Raw genomic sequence first — 6,646 nt, 5'->3', positions numbered from 1 at the left:
TATATATTTTTAATCACAATATCAAGATTTAGAGGACATTATCACAAATTTTACAGATATAATTGATAAATATTGACTCATCCTTGTCATGATGTTTTACTGCTATTGGCTCTTTTATTTCTTATTTTTCCCCCTTTCCCTTTAGTTTCTTGCCTTGCTTGGTGGCTTTGCTCTGTTGGGCCTCATGGAGTTGTGACCTTCATTGTCTTTTTCTAGAATATTGTTTAGAATTGTTTGTGGAGTGCTGGTTTGGTGTTCATGAAATTTCTCAGGTGTTCTTTGTCATGGGAGTATCTAATTTTCCCATCAATTTTGAAAGATAATTTTGCAGGATACAACAGTGTAGGTTGGAAGTTATTTTCTTTTAGGGCTTGAAATACTTCACTCCAGGCTCCTCCTTGACTTGAGGGCTTGTGTTGAGATTCTGTGCTGTGATTCTGATGGGCTTTCCTTTGTATGTGATTTGTTTCTTTCTCTAACTGCTTGTAGGATTTTGTTCCTCTGTTGGGTTTCTGGGATCTTGATTATTATATGTCTAGGTGTAGATTTTTTTTTATCATACCTAGTTGGAGTTCTATACGTCTCAATTATCTGTATGTCAAATTTGCTACCTCTGTCTGGGAAGTTTTCTGCTATTACGTCTGTGAACAGTTTTTTTTTATGTCATTTGTACTTTCTCCTGCTTTTTGTGGACTCCTATCAGTCTTTTTTTTGGTACTGGGGATCGAACTCGGGACCTTGTGCTTGCAAGGCAGGTGCTGTAACCACTGAGCTAAATCCCCGGCCCACTCCTATCAGTCTTATGTTATTTTTCTTTGTATCATCTAGCAGCTGCTGGATTGATTTCTCGTGGTCTCTTTACTATTTTGAAGAAATCTCTGTTTTCATGGTGACTAACCACAATCCTGTCATCTACGTCTGATATTCTATCTTCACGTTTGCTCAATCTGCTGTGAATACTTTCAATGGGGTTTTTAATCTCCTGGATATCTGTTTGAATCTGGTTCATGGATTCCATTTCTCTCCTATGTTGGCCGATCATGGTTTCCATTTCTTTCTTATGCTGGGCATTCATGGCTTCCAGCATGGTCCTGAGCTCATCTATTTTTCTATCTGTTTCTGTTCTAGAGTCTCTAATCATGTCTTTCACTCTGCTCACCATCTTTGTAGTTATCTGGGATATTATTTCTATTTTGAATTTTTCTAGAGACTCATTGATCTGTTTTTTTATTTCCTGTGCTATCAGTTAGGGGGTCCAGGTGGTTGATTATCATATTTTTCCACCTTGTTTCCCCCCGAACTTGCCTTTGGTGAGCTGGAAGTCTGGGTTTGTATCCTCCCAAGGTGTCTTCTCATTTTTAATTCTGTTGTTGGTGCTGTTTTTAGGTCTGATACTTCAATATTTCTTATTGTGAGTATCTTTATTACTGGTGTTTAGAGTCCCTGTGGAGTGATCGCTTCTCAGAGATATCTTCCAGGTATAGCTGAACTTTTTAGGCTTTGAGTCTCTAATGACTCTTAGACAATCTTGTTTTCAGTATACCAGGGAGGACAACTGATTAGATCAATCATGACACCTTAGCCCAATTGACACAATCAGCATCAACAATAGCATCAAACACAGCTTAAAAAATGACAATTTGTGGTAGCAGTTAATCTGTCACCTTTAGCCACATGAGCTAGATCAAAATCTAGGGCCAGCCCAGAATATGTTTGTAGTAAGTAAAACTTTCAATATGGCAAATTTACCCTTCCAGATAAGGATTTAGAAGGGGTGTGGGAAGGAGGGATAGAAGGAGAGGGAAAGGTTAGAGGTGAGGCTAGAGGACACAGGAAGATCACACAAATTGTGGGAATCTATTGAAGACAGGAGGAAAAGACAGAGTGAAAGAAGAGAGACAAGTGCAGAACAAAATGACAAAAACAGAGAAGCTGGAAATTATATTCACCTTCCTATGACAGTAGAGAGGACAGAGAGAGAGAAACAATTCAAAATGTGACAGGAACAGGAGCAAAGAGGGAGAGAAATATAGAGCCAGAAGGGGGAGAGAGAGAGGGAGAGAGAGAGAGAGAGAGAAAAGAAATATAAATATATATATGGTATAAGGTCTCCCTCAGGATATGTCTCTGCTGTCCTAGTAGACAATGTGGGCAGCAGTGTGCCAGTCTGAATTAATTAGTCTCAGCAAGCCAGCTGTAGTCTACTGAGATTCAGGCTTTCTGGCTTCAAGGTTCCAAGTTGAGTTCCCTGACCTCCTGCAGGTTTAAACTCTGCAAGGTTCTACTGCAAGTTCCAGCTGTCCTCCCCCCAAGTGAATCTGGGTTTCTATGGGAGGTGCTGGACTCACCAACTTACCAACCACGATGCTCCAGTGTGCTTTTATTGAAGAGATTTTCTTCACTTTCCCAGTGGTCTTCAACTTCAATTGAGGAGTCTCAGAGAGGCCCTCTCTGTTGTTCACTTCTGCTCTATCTTCTGGGGCTCATAACCATGGCATTTATGACCCCACCCTGGCGCCTCTGCTGTGAGGATTCAGATACCGCTCGGCGTGCCCGGAGGGGCTGCTGCTGGTGTCCACGCCTCTAGTTGTTCTTATTAGGAGCATTGGCTTGCAGCAAATTGCCCCATTGTATTCAGCAGCAGAAGTCACAAGACTCTATGAGCAGATTTTAGTTTCTAAAGATCTCCGTTTCTGTTTGGAGAGCAGCCTATGGCAGGACAAGAGTGGAGGCAGGGTGGCCAGTTGTGGGGAGACTCTGGCAGCTGTGTTGGTGAGAGGCACTGGCAACTTGGACTAGAGAGGGAGATAGAGAAGAAGGCAGATCTCTGTGTGCCAGTAAGGAAAGATAAAGATTTAATTTTAGGTGAATGAAGAGAAGTGTATAAAACATGATACTTTTTTTGTTTAAAAATGTATATATATGTGCATATACAAAATGAGCTAATATAAAATGTGTATGTGTATAATGTATGTATATATGCATGTTTATTTTAGTGTGCTTTTCCCTTTTGCCTTTCCCAGAGTATAATCTTTTTGGTACCTGGGATCGAACTTGGGTCCTTGCGCTTGTGCAGCAGGTGGCGAAACCACTAAGCTAAATCCCCAGTCCTATAATCTTTTCTTTAATATGCCCTAGGCATCCTTTGTCCAGGAAAACTTGAATGCCAAGAAAGACCAAAGTGTCCATTTTTTTTTTCTTTTTTTTTACTAAAAATTAGGATTATGCAACAGGACAGTGGCCTTGCAGGGCAGGATTCCTCAATTCCTTTCATTGTTCCTTTGTACTAATGAGTGAACTTGGAGAACCTGTTCCCATATAACTTTTCAGGGATGTAGAGTGCTCACTTTGGTCAACCATTAAGGCTTAGCTGTAGTCAAGAAAATAAGGACATAATTATGACATAAAGAAAAGCCTGCTGTTTTTGGATCTTGAGGGATTGAGGAACGAGAAGAACAGAGAATGACAAAAAGTTAATAGGGGTGTATGAACTGGAGAACAGACAAGCAGTGACTAAAGTGTAAGATGAACATCCCAATTTCCTTTATGTGGACTTTGGCTCCGAGGGGTACAGGTCCATTAGTGAGAACATTGTGGAAAAGAAGGGGAATCACTGACTCTGATTCCTATTTAACATTTTCCAGAGGCCGCCTCTTGGACTGTCCCCATCACGATCTGTATTATAGCCAGGACAGAAGAGGTATTTTCGTCAGCTTGGACTGCCACAACCGAATACCATGGATTGGGTGGCTATATATTTTTATTTTATTATAGTCCCGGGGGATGGGAAGTCCAAAGTCAAGGTGCAAGCTAATTCAGCGTCTTGTCTTGGGAGGCTTTCTACTTGGCTTGCAGACAGCCTCCTTCTTACTGTATGCTCACATGGTGGACAGAAAGAATGGGTTCCTTGGTGTTTCTTTTTATAAGGACACCAAATCCTATCTGCTTACGGCTCTCTCCCTGTGACCTAGGGCAAGGGGACAGGACACAATTTGGTCCATAGCAGGAGGAGTTGGAATTTAGTATGGCTACATTGTGCCGGGATTCTGAGTGGCTTAAGCAGGCCCAGGATCTGAGGATCTGGCTGGAGAGATTCCTAGATGGAGCCATAGCACTAGAGTGAGGTGCCAGATCTGTCCCTGCTTAAAATCCAGCATACACTGAGGTGAATTGCTGGCCTAGGGAAATATTTATTGAAAGAATCCACTGGGCTGTATCTTTTCATGTGTGTAATATGAATGTCCCTAGTTCTCCAGACTTCAGAAGTTACCCTTTCCTTGAACAGCCCCTGAGCACCCACCCAGTTCTATAGGAAGTTCATCCGAGTCCCCAGGAAATGCTTCTGTGTTCTAGTAAATCTATCTTGCTCATGACTTGTGGTGTTTTTCTCTGAATGGATCAATTGCTCCAGGCCTGTTTGTTGGCCACCTAGGGCTGCTTCTCCACCTCTTCCCCAGCTGCTGTTGTTTTCCTATGCTTTTGTGCTCCAGAAGTCCTCCAATCATGAAGAAGACTGGCCCCAGGACAATGCAGCCTCCCAACTCTGGCTGTTTTGTTTTTGTTTTAATAGTACTGGGGATTGAACCCAAGGGTGCTCAGTATCACTACTAAGCTGCACCCCTGGCCCTTTTTATTTTTCATTTTGAGACAGGGTCTTGCCAAGTTGCCCAGGGTGGTCTTGAACTTTTGATTCTCCTGCCCCAGCCTCCCATGTAGCTAAGATTACAAGCATGTACAACCACAACAGGCTGACTGGTTCTTGACTCTGCCTCAGAAACATGTGGAGTCCTGGCCTGAGATGTCATCGGGATGTGTGTGTGCTTGTCAGGCAGGGCTGCTCTCCAGCACTCAGCTGGGAGGGTGCAAGAGTTGTCTGGAGCCTGAGGATCTTCCACCCTCCTTGGGGGTCCACTGCAAGGTCTCATGACCCAGCTGGGACACTTAGATTAATCCCAGGAGCCTTGGATAAGGCATTGCTGGTTTGTGGCAGAGGAAGGATGGAGAGGATAGGGAGGAAGAGATGATGCTGGGAAGCGAAGAATGATATTACAATGTAACCTGACTTAGCTGGGCATGGTAGCGCATGCCAGTAATCCCAGCATTTGGGAGGAAGAGGCAGGAGGATCTTTGCGAGTTCAAGGATAGACTGGGCTACATAGTGAGTTCAGGACCAGCCTGAACTACACAGTGAGATCCTGTCTCAAAAACAAAAGCAACTCCCTCCCCAAAGCAGTGCAACTTGACTGAACATAACTTGAGTTTTCATCCAAACCCCCTAGAAGGTGTGTTAAAGGAAGATCATGGCACTCAACCCACCGCTCCTGATTCAGTAGGTTTGGGTGGAAACTAAGAATTCTTCTAATAAGCTCCCAGGTGCTGCTACTGCTCAGGGACCACTTTGGAAACACTGATCTCACCCCAAACCAGCTGGGAGATGGAGCTCCCCATCCTGATAGAGTATTTTGCTCTTCATAATGGGCAGGCAGAACTGCTCTTTCCAAAATGTCCTTCCAGCCAACAGCCAGCAACCTACTCCATCTGTTTGTTCATACAGAATTAAGATGTCCAACAAATCCCTAAGGAAGCTAATGAGCAACTTGGATGTAGTTCTTTATTGACTGTCAGACGAAAGGCATCCATGCTTGATAACGAGACTTTGGTCCCTCTACCAGGCTCTGTGGTTTGTCATCAAACTGGCAAGGACCTTACTTTATGGTATTGGGCAGAAAGCCTTAACCAAGTCAGAAAGCCTAACACAATCTCTTAAATAGCTCAGACTGAGGGAGTCTTTCTCTGCAGAACTGGAGAGTGAACCCAAATGGTGCTCTCCCAATGAACTACATCCCCCAGACTTAAATTTTACTTTGAGACAGGGTCTTGCTAAGTTGCCCAGCCTGATTTTGAACTTGTGATCCTCCTGCCTCAACCACCCAAGTGGCTGGGATAACAGGCATATGCCACTGTGCTTGGCAGTGGATAGCCTTTCTACTCTCAGACACCCATTTATTTTCATCTTGGTGTGGGAGACAGAAGAGGGCATTGGTCCCACAGTGCGCAAAGGCCTGGGACATGGTGGCTACTATTCCCATTCACCCATTCCATCAGCTTTGTAGTAGCCACCTGTGTGGCCTTTCCCTGAGTTGAGCATTCTAAGTGGGAGCCAGACTAGGGGGAGGCAATGAGAAATGCACCCAGGACCTGCTTCAGGATGATGCCTGTGACCCAGCTACAGACCAGGCCATTGTAAAGACTCAAGAAATGTCAGCCCTTTTCATTACAGGAATGATTAAGAAAAAAAGTGTCCCCAACCTGGTCTGAGATAGAATTCTCTTTCCTGATGCAATTCACAGCCTCCTTCTGGGAGGACATTAGCATTCTTGATAAATGCTTAAAGCAATTTTCTGATAAACTTTAACAAGATTAAAACCTCTTTAGGGAAATCAGCTACCCAAACACTTGGCTGATTATCAGACATTCTTTGTCTTGTATTCAGTTTAATAATGATTATCCATCCATTCACTTTTCCTGAGAACATCCTTAACAAAAAAGGAACCATGGATGTGGCTTTGTGGCAAGCTTGAAATGAAACTCTGGCAGGTGCTTACAACTAATTTATCTGAAAAAAAAGTAAAACAGTCATTATGGA

The sequence above is a fragment of the Heterocephalus glaber genome, unplaced genomic scaffold (genome assembly GCF_053883595.1).
Source record: "Heterocephalus glaber isolate CG9 unplaced genomic scaffold, H.glaber_assembly_v1.0 deba00001532, whole genome shotgun sequence".
Lineage (NCBI taxonomy): Eukaryota > Metazoa > Chordata > Mammalia > Rodentia > Bathyergidae > Heterocephalus > Heterocephalus glaber.
Note: the sequence above shows the minus strand (reverse complement) of the source record.